General features: G+C 40.2%; 1 long non-coding RNA gene across 1 annotated transcript in view; it reads left to right on the top strand.

The window, feature by feature from the left end:
* The window catches only part of LOC117053910, a 30289-nt gene extending 13462 nt beyond the window's left edge, over positions 1–16827 (top strand). Inside the window, exons 2-3 of the long non-coding RNA XR_004427449.1 lie at positions 16068–16222; positions 16609–16827. This is a non-coding gene — a long non-coding RNA (uncharacterized LOC117053910). The remainder of the gene's footprint in view (positions 1–16067; positions 16223–16608) is intronic.
* The last annotated feature ends 712 nt before the right edge of the window (positions 16828–17539 follow it).

Below are 17539 nucleotides of genomic sequence, written 5' to 3'. Positions count from 1 at the left end.
CCCAAGGATCGTAGCCTCTGGACCAGGAGGAAACAAGCTTGCTCTATCTTCCATGTGGCAGCCCTTTAGATATTTGAAGATGGCTATCATAGCTCCTCTTAATCTTCTCTTTACCAAGCTAAATATACCCAACCCCCTCAAGCATTCCTAATAAGGCTTGGTTTTCTCATCCTTGATCATCTTAGTCACCCTCCTCTGTACACATTATAACTTGTTAATATCCTTCTTAACTTGTGGTGCCCAGAACTGGACACAATATTCCTAGTGTGGTCAGAATAAAGTGGGACTGTTCCTTCCCTTGATTGGGACACTATACTTCTGTTGATGCAGCCTAGAATAGCATTAGCTTTTCTCTTTTTGCTGCTGCATCACATTATTGATTCGTGTTAAGCTTGTGGTCTACTAAGACTCTGAGATTCTTTTCATATGTACTTCTAACAAGCCAGGTGCCCCCATCTTATATTTGTGCAGCTGGTTCTTCCTGCCTAAACGTAGAACTTTACATTTGTATCTATTGAAATTCATTTATGAAGTGTGCAAGGTAGATGCTATAAACTCCTGAGATTAGTCAAAAGATGGGAAATGGTATGTGTCTATCCCTCTCCAGTAAATTATTAAACAATTACTGTGAACCATTATTAAACCTTTGCTATCAACCATTGTTATCATAGTCATCTGTTGTGATATTTTCATGTTGTATAGATACACAATTTGGATTTGCATTGCTAAATTGTGTAAACAGCCACCCGGTCTCCCAGATGTTGAGAGTCCTTAAGAACAATTGCTCCTCTTCAGATATTTGTAATGTGTGTTAAAGAAATACATAAGGGAAGGTGTAGCATGAGTATGAGAGCTCTGCCTGCTCAACATTTTTATTATCTATGAGTTAAAAAGGAACCTTCTAAAGCCTGGAACCTCTGCAGTCATGGAGGCCACCCAAAAAAATCAGGGTTCTAAAACACTTGGGTAGAGCAGAGTTGATGAATGGCAGAGCAGCAGAGCCAGTGCATTCATCTCAATGTGTGCTATCCTAGTATGTTAAATTAACACACATTAGTAATGCCTGTAGAAGTAGTAGCTACTGCCAATCTGGAAAAGCAATAAGGAAAAAGAGGTCCATATTGTCACAGGGATTAGGATCGACTGACACTTGTTTCACATGACAGTTGATCTTGCAAGCAAATTTTGATCAGAAGTGATATTCTTGGGAATTGACAAAGTGGCATGTTGAGCACACTGATTTGGCATGTATCTATGTGCGATAGGAGCACTGGGGAAATGAGCAGCTGCATTTTGTCATTTTCAAAATGAAATATTGATGTGGGGCACATCAAATCAAAGATTGTATCCTCAGAGCTGGAATGTCTTTGAAAATCTGGTACCTTCTGACTAGGTAGGGTTTGACTCATATTGGAATGCTAGAATTCCCCCCCCCCCAATTGTTATTTATTTTTGGCATTTATACCCTGCCTTTCTATAAAATACTCAGTATGGTGTAGGTTGTGTAGCTTTGCTGATCTTGCTTGCATTTCCTTTTTACTGGCAAATTTAGGCATCATGTCTATGTTCCTATGCTGGAAGTATGTGTCCTTGGAGCCAATGGGACTTCTGAGTAGACATGCCTAGGATTGTGCTGTAAGTCTTCTAGTATTTGCTCTTTTGGTTGTATTCTTGAAATTTGTCTATCAGGATTGTGGATGTGCTTAGAAGTGTAATCTTGAAAAGTATTTGATGGGATAAAAATTAGCATCCCTCTTTAAAACAGCATCGATTGTTTTATCTAAGGTTTATATTTGCAAGCACTAATCACTCAAACGAAATGGTAAAATAAGCTACTATGATTTGTGAAGGACAAAGAATTCTTTACACCTTTTTTCTCTTTTAAAGGTGATGAAATATTAATCAGATTCTGCTGCAGCACATACAAAATTTAATCGCATTGTTCCCAAACCTCATTTTTGAAAGCTTATTCTCATGATATTATTGCCTGGAGCTAAATCAATGTTCACATGAGAGATTTGGTAAAATGAAACTTGTATATACAATAGATTCACAAGGCTTTTCTATTTTTATTATCTGCCTCCAAATATCTCTCATTTTTTCTTAGTGGATAAGCTGGCTCTAATGCATAAACATTGCAGTTAGCAAGTGAACCATACATTTTCCAGAGCCCCCTTAACTGTCTAGTTTCTTTTTAAAGGGTTGAAATAAAAAAGCTATGCTTCTAAGCAGTTTTGTGAATATTTTAATGAGCACATTCAGAGATGATCAAGCCTGGATATATTCTCAGTAATATAATGCATGTCAGCTCTTCCCAAATAATATCTGGTTGTAATTTTAATGAAAGTTCCAGCTATTTATTATCCTATCTATAGGCTATTAACAACCCAATACATAAGTCACAGAACCAAATGAGATATCCAGCAGCTAACACAGTTAGGCCTGTAAATCAGGAGGAGTCACTCAAAACTGAGCTCCATTCTTAAAACATCTTTATCTGTACTATAAAGAGCTGTGTTTATCTGGGTAGCGGGGAGCTGCTGTGATGCCATGGGAAATTCCAGTTGCTGAAGGAATAAAGATATGAGTTTTGCCATAGTTATTCACATTTGGGAAACTCTTCTTAGACCATTGTACATGAGGTCACCATGCACAGAACCACAGAACTGCAAGATTAGTAAATGGGACTGGATATTTTGATTGTATTATGCCAGTGACTTAACAACTGCACTAGTTACAAACCGAGAGCTGGTCTAAATCAACGTAGCTTTGAATGGCTTAGGACCAGGTTACCTGAAAGATTGCCTCCTCTTGCAGATGCCCTCCTGAACCTTAATAGTCGCTTTGGAGATCTTGCTTCCAACATATAACAACATATATTACTATTAAGCAAAGGGCCTTTTCCATATGGCACTCTGTCTTTGGAATCACCTCACCAAGAAGAAGCTCATCTGGTGGCTTCTTTTTGATGCCAGGTGAAGACCTTTTTATTCACCAAGACTTTTGTGTTAAATCCAGAAGATTGTTTTGTGCTGTCTCTGTTGTGAGAGAGCTGTCTTTTGTAATTTATTGTTTTAATAGTGATAATTATAGTTATTTGACAGAAAATACATGTTAAAAACCTCTTTAAATGTGACATTTTGTGTAGATTTGTTTTATTAAATAGCATATTTATGTGGGAATGGGATAGAGCAGACTTATAGGTGAACACTTGACCGTGACATGGAGTGGAAATAAGAGTGATTTGTCAGTCCTCAAAAGCAGGAAATAAAAGCTTACAGATGTATCCTGCTTAAGATGTTTCTAGCTGGCACCTAAGAGACAATCACCTTGGTTGCAAATGAGGATTTCTAAAGAATTCCAGAACTGGGTTACCACAGCTGGAAAAGTTCCCTACTTAGTTGACATCTGCCTCACCCTCTGAAGGAGGGCTCGCTCAGACAAAGACATCAGCAGATGAAGTTAAAGTGAAGGCAGGTTGCCATAGTAGTAGATACCTTCTCAGGCATCTTATCAAAGTGTCTGCTGTTAACTAAGCTCCAGGCTTTACTTGCTACTTCCAGAGTATTCAGGCATGGCGATATTTTCTCTTTATGCTCCGAGACAGCAGCAGTGGGGGACAACTAAACACTGACTAATTTCAGTTTCAAAACATTGCAGTTCAACTGTTTAAATGCATGTTTAATTTTCCCTGGTTAACATATGCAAATAGTTTTCTTGTTTCAACACTTTAAATAATTGAAGGAAGTGTTGCTTTAGAAAATTGCACACACACACACACACACACACACACACACAAACACACAAACACACACACACACACACACACACACCCTATACACACACGCAGCACCAGACAGTCCCAGTTTATTTGAAAGCATCAACTTCAGTTACTGAAACAATGCTCAGCCTTCACATTCCTTTTAATAAGTGTGGTCTGTTAACCCTTTCTGTCTTCTAAAATGGCATCATGCTGGAGGTTTGAAAAGGTACACTTTGGTTGTCTGTTGCTCTGAATGTATTGGTCTTAGGTGGAGGAAATGTGGAAAGGTATGGAAATCTCTTTCCTATTCAAGTGGAAACTGTTTAGTGAGATTTGAGGCAGGTTCCATAAACATAATGTGGCAGATGAAGTCACAGAACCATACTTTGAAAAGTCCATTACAAATGTCTTGCAGCAATTGAACAGTGAATACTGATTTTGCGTGGTACGGCTGCAAGACAAATGAGTCTGTAGTGAAAGAAAATCTAATGCTAATTAATCTTCATCATGGTTTAGTGGATGATAGAATTTATGTGTTGTACATCTTACTGGATTGAAATTGCATGAGGAGGAGGAAGCCTGGCTATAATTCTGATGCTGCCATGTTGATTGCAAGTCATTTAGATAGGTTAACATTAAACAAATTAATAGATTTAAAAAATAAAAAAATAAAAAATCCAGCCATTCTAACAGCAAAGAGTACATTAAATCAGAGGGCATAGTTTTAAGTACTTTAAATAACTACCACTTTCAGATCCAAATTCTGAACCTGTTCCTGTATGGGAAATTCCAATTCCTTCCAAAACAAGTTTAATACTATTATACATTCATGACTACAATGGGGCTTATTCCCCAGTAAAGTGTGCATAGGATTTCAGTCAGAACCTAACCCTGCCCAGGGGCATAGCTGTCAACCTTCCCTTTTTTTGCGGGAAATTCCCCTATCAGTACTATACTATATAGATCAGGCATGTCCAACAGGTAGATCGTGATCTACTGGCAGATCACTGGACGTCTGTGGTAGATCACTGGTAGATCACTGGCTCCCCCCAAAGAAACTCAGCAACTTTGGCTCCCCTAAAAAAAGCTCTAAACCTTTGCCCTGAAGCCCCCAAAACAGGGCTTTCCTTCCTAAACAAAGCTCAACTTTGACCCGAACCCCCCAAAACATGGATGTCTTTCTTTCCTAAAAAAAGCTCAACAACCTCAACCTGAACCCCAAAAGGGGGTAGATCACTGCCAGTTTTTAACCTTGTGAGTAGATCGCAGTCTCTTGGAAGTTGGCCACCCCTGATATAGACTATATTACTGATAGGGGAATTTCCCACAAAAAGGGAAAGTTGACAGCTATGCCCAGGGGACAATTGGAAAAGCAGAGCAACCACCACATCCAAAGCCCTGGAGACTCCAGCCAGTCATGGCAGGAGGTGGGATGGCTCTGTTCTCTTCCAGGCTGGTGCAGTAGAGCAGCTTGAAATATGCCCCTCACCTGAAAATAGAATGGCATAAGATGCAGAAGATCCTTGTCTTACTTAGCTCTGGCCCACTCGTGAAACCCTCTGTAGCCTCCTGTTTGCTTGGGTAGAGATCAGGCCATGGCGGCAGTGAAGCTCCTCCCATCAGTGTTTCTTATCCCCGCTGATGAAAGTCAACAGAGAGGTATCTGTGCTCCAATCTAACCTCCCCCAGCCATCCACATCAGGGATGTTAGGGTTGCTCCCTTAATCTTTGTAAATGGTCTGGAGTTTAGATAAATACAATTTACTTTCTAAATTTAATCTGATTTTTAAATTCTAGGAGCACTGAGTATATTCTCACATCATATGCCAAATGAACATGAGACGTGCAAATCGGATTTATCTGTGATCTGTTCTATCATAAAGCAGGCTTTTAAGATTCAGAAAATTCTTAGATTTTTTTCTTGAGAAGACAGGATATATAGTATGTTGACTGCCTGCCATGCCTCTCCTTTGTCTGTCTTTCGATAGCAAGTCAATAAAAATGATTAGAGCTGGCACCTCACAAAATGTACGCCCTTAAACCATGAAGCTATAATACTGTGAAGGATTCCCCCCCCCCCCGACCTTTTCAAATTACGCCCAACCATCTGGGGAATTTCTCAGTGACTAGAGGTAATAAGGTTCAATCCTTTTTGCTAGTTGGCTTCAAATTCAGCTCCTCACAAGCCTTAATTTATCTATTCTTTTTATCTCGACCTTGGCATCTTTTCAATACTGTAATCCATGCATCTAATCTTGGTTGTGTTTCTCTTCGCACAATCAAACTGTGAAACTACAACCATGAAAGGCCCCCCATTTATTGCATTCTCCAAAAATGTGATATTAGCATGGGAGGCTAAGCTGCTATGTTGCCTTTTGAGAGGCACTTGTTGAATTTAATTAGTTTTTAGATTTCATCTCCAACCTGCATCTCAGTTCTTTGCCATCCTGGGTGATTTATGCTTGAGTTGCTTTCATTTTATAAAACTTTCTAAACTTAGCTGTGTTGCACTCTGTGGGTTATTAAGAATTTGGGGTGAATGAGTTTAGAAGTTATTTATGGCCCAGTAAATAATTGAGTCACCCAAGTAAGACACACAAACAGACACCTGCCCTAGCCTTTTCTTTTTTTTAAGCTTCAATGAAGAATAGAATAGAATAGAATAGAATAGAATAGAATAGAATAGAAACAGAAACTGGAAGTTAAGAACACATTTACCAAAAAAGGGTACAGATGTTCCTGGAAGTTCTTAAGATAATAGAAGCTTACTTTGTGTTTTATCTAGCAAATATTCTTGCATTTCAGTTCAGAGGTCTGTGCATGTAATCATCTATCTATGTACATTGCTGATGCTAAATTAAACACCCATTCCCACTTTGAGGCTCACTGGCCATGATGGCCGTGTTCTCCCTCCAGTGCAGCATCCTGTTCGCACAGCAGGAAACCTGCAAGTAGGTTATGAGCTCAATGGAACTCTTCCCACTTGTGTTCCCCGGCAACTGGTATTCAGAGACATACCGCCTCTGATACTAAAGGTAAAAAAGGTAAAGGACTCCTGGACGGTTAAGTCCAGTCAAAGGCAACTATGGGGTGCGGTGCTCATCTCGCTTCAGGCCAAGGGAGCCAGTGTTTGTCCACAGACAGCTTTTTGGGTCACGTAGCCAGCATGACTAAAATGCTTCTGGCATGATGGGACACCGTGACAAGTGCCAAAGTGCACAGAAAAGCCATTTACCTGTTAGCAGTTTCACTCCTCCGATGCTGCATTTGTGATTGGTGTAAATCACATGCCTGCCTGAGAAAGGTGTGGGAAACGGAAGGCAGTCTTATCACTTCCGCTGTATGTACTTTGTAATATACTTTCACTTTTACTTGTGCCTGTTGTTCTCTCAGAGCTGGAGAGAACGGACACCATTATGCTTTTGTCTGTACGTAGTGTGTAAATAAATAGTAGGTTAGCTTTACGATGTCTCACGCTTCTTGCTGTGTTCTGCCAGAAACTTAGTGTGCATAGATCATTATGATGTATGTCACTAGAAGCTCACTAGAAGAGAAGGGAGATGCCTTTTCCAGAGCTGTGCGTACCAGAGGACGCTCAGAGTTTTGGGGGCTTGCAGGCACCCCCAGAGCATTTTCCAACATTACCTTCCCACCACAGAAGTACCTATTTACCTCCTTGCACTCACATGCTTTCAAACTGCTAGGTTGGCAGAAGCTGGGACAGAGCAACAGGAACTCACCCTGTTGCATGGTTTTGAACCACCAACCTTCTGATCAGCAAGCCCAAGAGGCTCAGTGGTTTAGGCCACAGCGCCCTTATACCTTAATAGAGTACATTGCCATCATGCAGCCACTGATAACTTTATAGTCTATGAACTTGTACAATCTGCTTTTAAAGTCATCCAAGATGGTGACCATTACTACATGTTGCAGTAGCTAGTTCTGAGTTCTGCCTAAACGTGCTTCATCTCTTGTCACCAGCATTTCTCTTAAACTTGTTTGGGCAAGACTTCAATTTTCTGAAGTAGTCCTTTGTGCCTCAAATTATTCCCTTGACTCTGCTTGTTGACCATGCTGGCATCTTCTTGGCCTTAGTTGTAACTTTGCTCACCTGTGATATATATTGTAGATTAGCTTCTATTTATTGTGGTTCAAATAATCCTCAAATATGTTTTTTTTTTTTTTGAGGGGGAGATTTTACTTTCTTACTTTTCCCTTTCAGCTTCTTTTTTTTTATTAATCCCCTCAGTTTTGAATCTTTTGAAATCAAATGTGACGGTATTGGGCACTCACATCTCACAAATTCTGAATTTGACTGTTCTGTGGTCACTGTTTCTAATAGGTTCAATAGCACTTGCATTTAATACCAGGCAAACTGCTAACACCATATTGGCCCCAAATATGGATACAATCTAGCCAAACTTAAGCCCTTTAAAATCTGATTGATCTCAGTCAGTGAAACTGAAATCAATAGGCTTAGAAGTATTCCCTTTCATTCATCCCTTTCATTCATCACAGCAGTATCTGCATGACAAAGTTTCCACGGATTAGGCCATTGCACAGTTAGCCCTTGCTATCCACTTGTGGTTCTTCACAGGAAATGATGCACATGTGCATTTTATGTTTCCTTCACACCCTCTGTTCTTGAGGTGCATGAATGTGGAGAAATGATGTTGATTCAGAAAATATCTAGAAGCCCCATAATACATTCCAGTCACTGAAAATGTGAACAATCTGGCTTGTTGAGCACTTAGAAAATCGAACCGAATATGTGACTCCTACTGCTTTGCCACTTATTAATGGCTTGAGAAAAAAAGGGCTGTTTGTTAGATCTGGATTGTGTTGAGCTTGGGTTGTGGCTGACTGAGGCAAGTCAAAGCAAGGCAAAAGTGGAGAGAGAACAAGGTAAAATCAATCTGGCCAGCAAGAGCAGGATTTCCTAGCTCTGATCAAAAAGGAAGCCTGACCCAGTGGCTTCTGTAGTACTTGGAGAATGCTATGTGACTAGCTACAGCTTATTGTTATAAAGAGACTTCCGTGCTTGTGAGGCATTGCCTTTCCTATGTGTAACAATTACAGTGCAAATGATGATGGTGAGGATGACAGGCAAAATCTAGTCGGTGCAACTCTACATTGCCTTCAGCCAATGTGATATTATACAAGTGGAGAGAATGTTGTTGTGCTCAGGACCTGCTTTTAGGATCACCATAGGCATCTGGTTAGCCACTGTGAGAGTAGGGAGTTGGAATAGATGGTCAATTGGCCTGATCCAGAAGGCTTTTCTGTTCTTGTGTTCTTGATTAATTGCAGCAAAATCATGATTTCTGGAAGATGTATTCTATTCCACAGGGGTGACGCATTCCGTTTTACTGCTTGAGGTGAAATAGGAAGTGCCGCCCCTCCCTGCCACCACTACCACCTCACCTGCTGCTCTGCCTGCGGGGGCAAGTGGAGATGCCGCTTCGTGGTTGGACTGGGTCTGCTACTCCAACCCTGCCAGGGACATCAGTGTGTCAAAACAGATTTGTGAGCAAACAAAGCTACCACAGGCAGTCCATTGGTCCTGGTAGCTTAAAAGAAGTGTTAGCTCTGGGTCTTTGGTGCCGAGCCCTGGATCTTCTGCCCCTTCCGTCCATGGTTTTTTAAAAAACACCACATTTTAATAACTTTGCTTACAGAGTAGTTGGGGACTTTGAGGGATTCCAATTCCAGTGAGATTCCATGCACCTTCTCTCTGAATTCTCCCAGAAGCACTGTATATATTTATACAAACTTGTGTTATGGGACTGTGTCCCAAGTCTTTTAAGCACCTACTAACACCCCTGAAACTTGGTACTGTATTGTGCACTGTGACAGGCAGCAGTTCTCCAATGATCTGAAACAGAAAATAACCCTTTTGAGGTATATTATCAGAAATCCTAGCTCTCCGATTTTCATCATGTCTACACTGCAGTGTGCATGCATACCCCATTAAACCTTTTATATGCATCCTTATTCAGAAAGAACCACAGTCATTGCACAAAACGGGTTGCACTTTACCAAATCTGGAATGAATTCATTTTTTAATTATTTTGTACTATAATTTTTAAAGGTGTCTTCAGTTGGTTTAATTCATCACCTTTTATGTCAATTGGTATTGATTAACTTGTTCAGATAGGCATGTCCACAGTGTACATAATAGCGCTTCTTAGCTCGTTTTTAAATTAGACCGCCCACATGCTATTACTTATTCTTTTGACCTCTTGCACCAGCACACAGGTGCTGAGATTGGGAGTGTCTATGATGTTTCACTGACACTAAAGACCAGGTACGTTGTCAGCATTTCAAAACACAACATTACCTGGCACAGTTGTTAGCGACTACGCTTTAAGACTTTCATTTCGATGTAAGCTCATTTCCAAAATCATTGTCTTTCTTAATGAGCCTGATCTTTCATAAAACACAAAGAATATCATCAAGTAACCGTGTTCAAAAGGTAAATGGTCCATGTTTGCTCATGCTGTCTTCTTTCATTATAATTTCTTTATAGTCCAAAGTGTGTTACCCTGTTTAAAAAAAATGAGCATTGCTACAGAGGAAATGAAGTGTCCAATTATCTTCCTTAGCGAACCGTGACTGCAGACTTCTGTGTCTTTGTCCCCTTTTGTCTGAAGAATAAGTCTTTCCTCCACTGAGATTGCTGTAATCACGTATTTGGGTGGAATGAGATAAGATACCTGGTATCTTAGCAAGGGGGGGGGGGGGTCTTAGCTCAGTGGCAGAGCACCTGCTTTGCAGACAGAAGGTCCACGGTTCAATTCTTTGTATGTCCAGATTTAGCTGGAAGAGATCTTTGTATGATCCTAGGTTATAATATTCAATATGATCACACATCGTATTTGGACCCGTCCAGCTACAGAAACAGGTGCTTCTTCCACTTGCCACGCAGTACCCATTTCCAATGCTAGGTTGAGCCCTAGAAGAAGAAGAGCATTAATAAAATTAATAAAAGAAATGGATGTGCGGGGAGCAGCTTTGCTCACCTCTAAGCAGCTACAACCAGCTCCCTGTATAACTTGAGATTTAGAGATAATAATAATAATAATAATAATAATAATAATAATAATAATAAAAAATAATAATTTTATTATTTATACCTCGCCCTCCCCGGCCAGAACCGGGCTCAGGGAAGCTAACACCAATAAAATTACAATAAAACGTAATAGAAAAAGAAAAGAAAAAGTTAATTAAAATACGGGTTAAAATACAGTTTAAAATGCAGCCTCATTTTAGTAGTAGCCCATAAATCAAAACCATAAGGGGAGGGAAACATAAGGGTCAGACTGAGTCCAAACCAAAGGCCAGGCGGAACAGCTCCGTCTTGCAGGTCCTGCGGAAAGATTTCAAATCCCGCAGGGCCCTGGTCTCTTGTGACAGAGTGTTTCACCAAGTTGGGGCCAGTACTGAAAAGGCCCTGGCCCTAGTTGAGACCAATCTAACCACCTTGTGGCTCGGGACCTCCAAAGTGTTGTTATTTGTGGACCTTAAGGTCCTCCGCGGGGCATACCAAGAGAGGCGGTCCCATAGGTACGAGCTTCTAAGGCAGAAGCTGTGACTTCCAGGCAGATTCAGCCCCAGCAACTCTCTGTTTAGAAATAAAGCAGCACTAAGTGAAAGCTAAATGGTATAAGCATGGCACATCCTGCAAGTACAGCAGCTAAAGCAGTCTCCTTCCTTGTTTAATAGCTGTCACTGCTCTTCTAAGTGTGCTGGCTTTAATTCAACACATTTGAAACTTCTTTAGCTACAATGAAAGCCCATTTCTAAAATGATGTCTGCATGGGAAGTTCCTTCACTCCTTGCCCAATGCTTTCATGCTACCAGAAATGTGGTATCCCATAAATGTAGTGGAATGTAAGGGTCTATATAGGAAGCTGCCTTAGATTGAGTCAGACCACTGGTCAGTCCAGCTCAGGGTTATGTAAACTAAATGGAAGCAAGTCTCCAGGATTTCACACAGGGATCTCTCCCATCCCTACCTGGAGATGCTGGGGATTTGGGGATTGAAAACCCAGGCCCTTCTGCATGCAAAGAAGATGCTCTGCCACTCAGCTATAGCCCGTCCCCACAGGTGCATGGCTTGCATTCAGGTGGCCGCAAGTTCAGTCCCCATCACCTCTGTTTAAAATGATTATAGGAAGCAGTACTGGGACAACTGGCCCAGGACCCAGCACCAATGGTTGGGCTTAGTATAGGATAGCTTTGTGTGACCGTATTAGGGGAGTGGACATGCTCAGTGGTACATGCTGCCAGATTCAGAGCTCAGTTAAAGAATCTCAGGGCTAGGAAAGACATCTGCATGATTCCTGCATGAGTTTATTTATAGTAAGCCCACAACTTACCATGGGGATTATGTTCCGGGAATCACACCTAAAGCCAAAATCGTGTATAGTCCGAACCCACTGGGTTCATTGACAGCTGGGATTGCCAAAGTCATTTCCCCCAGAACTCCACCCACTTTCTGTCCCCTTTTAATTTTTTTAATATTTATTTCCACACTCGTAAAGCTGAATGGGAACAAGTTAAATGTGAGTAAGTTTCCGGCTTACTGTATAGTAGTTTTATACAACCCTTCATTAAATTTGATTCCAGGGTGGTTTACAATGTTTAAAATGCTAAAAGTATGGTATAATCCACAGTGAAATAAAAAAGAGATTTTAAAACTACTTCAGATGCTGTGGTGAATAAAGAGCAGGTGCCATAATAAGGCAGGTTGGAGAACTGCCTTCAGCCCAAATATTGCATTTTCCTATGGTCAGCCTTTGGTGTGGGGCACATGTCACTGGTGGGTGGGGCTAGAGGCAAAAGTGGGAGGCTGTATTTGATCTCTGGGTCTTAGGTTCCCCACTCCTGTGTTAAGGGGCTGCAAGACTCTTTTTGGGAGGTTTGAGGACCCTTGAACCAATGTTCTTATTTAGCCTTAGGTAACCTTATATGTTCAGCAAATCAGTGCCTGCCTTGTTGGATGTACGGTTTTCAAACAAGTGAAATCCACCATCTTTGCTGATCCCACAATCTGCCTTGTGTGCTACTGTGGAGATTGCTGCAAGGGCATCATCTTTCTGTGTCACATACACCATAATTTATTATTATTATTATTATTATTATTATTATTATTATTATTAATACCCCACCCATCTGGCTGGGTTTCCCCAGCCCCAGCCCCTGTCTGCTATAGTCTTCCTGTACCAGTAGATAATGACTTGGAATTTCCAAAAACTACTTTTACACCTACAAAACACCACAAACCTCACAACAGCACCCTTGTGGTGCCAGCAAATACACATTGGGCAGATATTTGGGCTGCCAGATATACATCTTCTACTGCTCTTTATGTGGAACAATTTAGTCATCTTAGGACTCTGCCCCATGAGATTGGCTTGCCCATTTAATAAAAAAAAAACTTACAGATACCCAGTGTTTTCTACCCATAACCTAAGAATAAAACGGCCTCTTTGCAGCAGCACGTTTGAATGTCATTGTAATGTCACCACTGTTAGCGGCATTTATGTATATTTTTACAAGGATGTGCTTTGGGGGGAAATGCAGACAGCATCACTTATAATAGATAGCTCATTTGTAATGCTGCAAGCAATAAATCCAGAGTAATGTTATAATTTTGAATTCAGACAAGATTTCTAGACTGTGCCACACTACTAGAGTTGTGTGTCTTTTTAACTACACATTTTAATATTCAGAATTACATTTAAATATTAATGCTTCAGGTAAGAACTGCTTTAATTATTTGAACTCTCCCTCCACTCTTACTTTTTTTAAAGCACCGAAGGCATTGAAACTGAACTTGAAATTATAGAAAGGATTGCACCTTCCTTCCTTCCTTCCTTCCTTCCTGCCTGCCTGCCTGCCTGCCTGCCTGCAGTTTCTGACATCTGTTTGAACACTGCCTTTCATACTACAATGCAAAGTCTTAGTATTTTATTACAAAATGTATAATTCCACTGTTGTTACAGTGATATCCTTTGTGCATAGTAAAGTGAAGTATCCAAAATCACTTTTGCATTACTAGAATTTAGTTTTGCAGTCAGTTGTATGTGTCATTAAGTAGGGTTGCCATATGTCTGGGGAAACGTGGACATGTCCACTTTTGGGGGGCCAATGTGCCCACCCAGGCAGATTTTTACATTTCAAAATGCACTTATGGGACTGCCTCTCCTGGTATGCCCCGCAGAGGACCTTACGGTCTGCAAATAATAATATTTTGGAGATCCCAGGCCTCAAGGAAGGTTAAACTAGCCTCAACCAGGGCCAAGGCCTTTTCGGCTTTGGCCCCAGCCTGGTGGAACACTCTATCGCTGGAGACCAGGGCCCTGTGGGACTTGTTATCCTTCTGCAGGGCCTGCAAGACAGAACTGTTCCACCTGGCCTTCGGTCCGGGCCCAGTTTGACTCCCCTCTATGGGACCCTGTAAGTTACCTCTTTCGCCCTTTTATCCGCTCATTTGGGACCAAGATGGATATCTGGCCCTGATGAATACTTGAGGTTCCTGACCCTTATGGTTGTAATTTCATGGGCAGTCATTTAATTTTATCCTGATTCTAATTTTAAGCTGTATTTTAATCAATTGTTTGACTGTGTTTAAATGTATTTGACTTTTGATGTTAGCCGCCATGAGCCAGGTCCTGGCCGGGGATGCCAGGGTATAAATAAATGTATGTCATAGCTGCTGCCAGCCCGAGCTGGAGAAAGAGGCACCAGATCTTGTCAAAACAGCAGTCTTAGAAATCAGTTGGCTTTCTCGTGTTACTGATAGCCTTCAATAAATTAAAGTCTCTTTTAATTTCAATAAATCAGTTCACTTTATAATATAATACAGCACAGGAACCAGCTCCTAGGGACCAAGGTCCCTTTGCCGCCCACCTATAAAATACTTGAGGGGGCTGCCCCCCAAAAGTTGATGTGCATTGCCATTCAAATGGTGTGCGAGAGCTGCATTTTGTTATCAATTATGTGGAGCAGGGCTTACCTTCCATATTTTATTCAAGTTGGCACCTCTGTGACACAGCATCTCAGTCCTCAGAGTTTTGGAGACCCTTAATGGAATAGTTGTTTTGACTAAATGATGCAAGTTGGCTTTGTCTGAAAATTCTGCGCAGCAGAATCATTAAATGAACACGAGCATAGAAAGTTTACATTCATGAAATGATCTTAACATCCTTTCACCAAGGCATCCTGGATTAAAAACTACATTGAAATACTCAGCAGTTTAAGGAATTAATATTTTAATTGCATTGTTTAACCAATTAACTCAGCCTCAGTGTTTAATAATGTACTGTATTATAGGAAATAGTAAGTGAGACTTGTAGGGCAGTATATAAATTCAATAAATAATTACGATAATAAGTCCAATAACTGGTATTTTTTGCTCCTTTTTGCTATATTATAATATTCCATTTGTTCTAAGTATATATTTACTTGCATACATGGATCTAGAGAGAAATCAGATTATTACCAACAGATAATGCTAAAAAACTTTACTATTAAGAAATTCTCTCTCCTTCTCTCTCTCTATATATAATCCTAGAAAATTAATAATAACAATAGAGCTATATTTTAGGATGAAAAGGTTATGATGACATCATAACCAACTACTCACGATAGTCTGAGCTGTTAATGAAAATCCAAACCTCGCCATCCATATACCTATTCAGGATATTTATTTGTTTTTATAGCTGCATCTCTATTGTCTGGTGGTATTTCTGAAGATTAGTCCATCCAATCATCATAATCAGTCATCTATTTTCCTACAGCAAAAAAGAAAACAATTCTTTATTATTTTTATTGAAAATACTGTTTTATCGAACAAAAAGAAAATTGTGTTTGTATTGGCAAACAGACAACAACAAAACCTTAGGAGATTTGCTTAGCATTGCAAATTAATAGTGGAAAAACAAGAGTTATAATTAGAAAGGAAAATAACTTTCCATTTTCATATACTTTGTGTGTTGGGGGGAGTGTGTGTATGTGTGTGTGTGTGTGTGTGTGTGTGTGTGTCCCTCACCAGCTTCTTAGAAAATAATGCAATTCAGGCTGAGGAGAATTACCGCCTAGCAGATTCTATTTATCTGTAGCTTAAAAAGCAGCTGCGTTTTTGTAAAAACCAATGAATGTGGCAGTCCTACTTAAAGGTAGAAGAAAAAGAACACCCCTTGTTTTGTAATAAGGGGATTTTCAATTTAAAAGCGAGAGAGGGCCTGTTGTGTGAAGTATGGTTATTACATTCATTGTATTCTATCTCACCCACCAGGAGGCTAATAATGAAGGAGTCAGTAAAGGAGGCCAGTGCCATGGGGGTTATCTCACAGCCCCAGATGATGGCTAAGTTGAAGAAGGCAGAATCGCTTTTGGATGACATACAGGTCTGAATGATGATTTAGAGAAGAAAAGGCTATTCTTTCCAAGGTAAACAGTCCATTTCATCTGTCGCCTGTATATATTGCTCTAAAATATGTTTATATAGATATCTGTAAAATTTACTTTTATCACTTTCAGGTTTTTTTTTTCTTTCCTTGTGACAGTGAGCTTTCAGCAATGTCTTTCTGAGACAAAAGATGCACTGCGGACTCAGCCACACCTAAAGGGAAGCTTTGAAAGAATTGCCAGGTTCACTTTTAATAATGAGATAAAAAAATTGCCCACATGGAGTCAGCAGAAAATGAACCAGTGGCAGGCCTGCTGCAAATAATCCCAGCAAGGGCCAAGAGACTAGTTGAAAAATGACTTCATGAGGTGAATATCCTTAGTTCTTACTTACAGTTTTGTAACCATGCAATCATTTTCTCTTTTAGGAGCCATGAATGAAAGCGTATTTCAGCACAAGCACATCTCCACGCTAAATGGCCCTCTGAACATTTGTCATTTGTGTTGAGTCCGTTGACAGACCAGCTATCCTTATTGCTGTTATTTATGACAACTAGTTTAATATATGTAAATAGGCACAAATAGCCGTCAAAAGGCTCCCAGAGTGGGAGACTTAATAAATGTGTGTGTCTGAAGCATCTATGTGATTGTGTGTCCGTGTCTTTGTTTGTCTCCTTGCTTCCTTGTGGCAATTTTGTCATCCTTCGTAGCTTACATTTTTCAAAGGGAGATGCTTAGAGATGCACATTGTGGTTTCAATTCTTCCTAAAACAAGTTAAATATATGGACATATTTAACTTGGGTTCTGTAACTAAACTTTAATTTCCAATACATGTATGCTTAAGAGGACACAACTGGCATACATGGTGATATGTTAAGCATTACTGTCTGGGCGCCTCCAACAAATGAATAATCAGTTTTCAGTGCAAACTAAGCTTGAGAATCAATCTATCATTGGGTCGTAGCCACTTTTGCTTTATTTTGCCCCATAAACAAACACATAATCAAAACAAGTTTTCTGAAATCTCTAACCCCAAACCTTTCTGTCAATGCTATTCATTTTCTTTTCCCCCTTTTATCAGACATGCAGCCTTCCCTTTTTAAAAAAATTGGAGTCTGGGCTTCCTCCCTGCTGAACGTCCTGTAGCTCTTTGCTTCCTCCTTTTCATTTCAGGCTGTCAGCCAACAAGGGAGTGCAGCTGAGACAAACAATTTCCTTCTTCCACAAATAAAGGCTGCCATGCAATGCAAAAAGCACTGAAAGAAAACTTTCAACCCAAGGCTGTGTTTCTTAAGAAGACTCCCAAGAATGAAAGGATTGATCTGGCCCCAAGCCAATTTTGTTACGTGAATTTTGTT

The sequence above is a fragment of the Lacerta agilis genome, chromosome 10 (genome assembly GCF_009819535.1).
Source record: "Lacerta agilis isolate rLacAgi1 chromosome 10, rLacAgi1.pri, whole genome shotgun sequence".
NCBI lineage: Eukaryota > Metazoa > Chordata > Lepidosauria > Squamata > Lacertidae > Lacerta > Lacerta agilis.
Note: the sequence above shows the minus strand (reverse complement) of the source record. Positions and strands in the feature narration are given on the sequence as shown.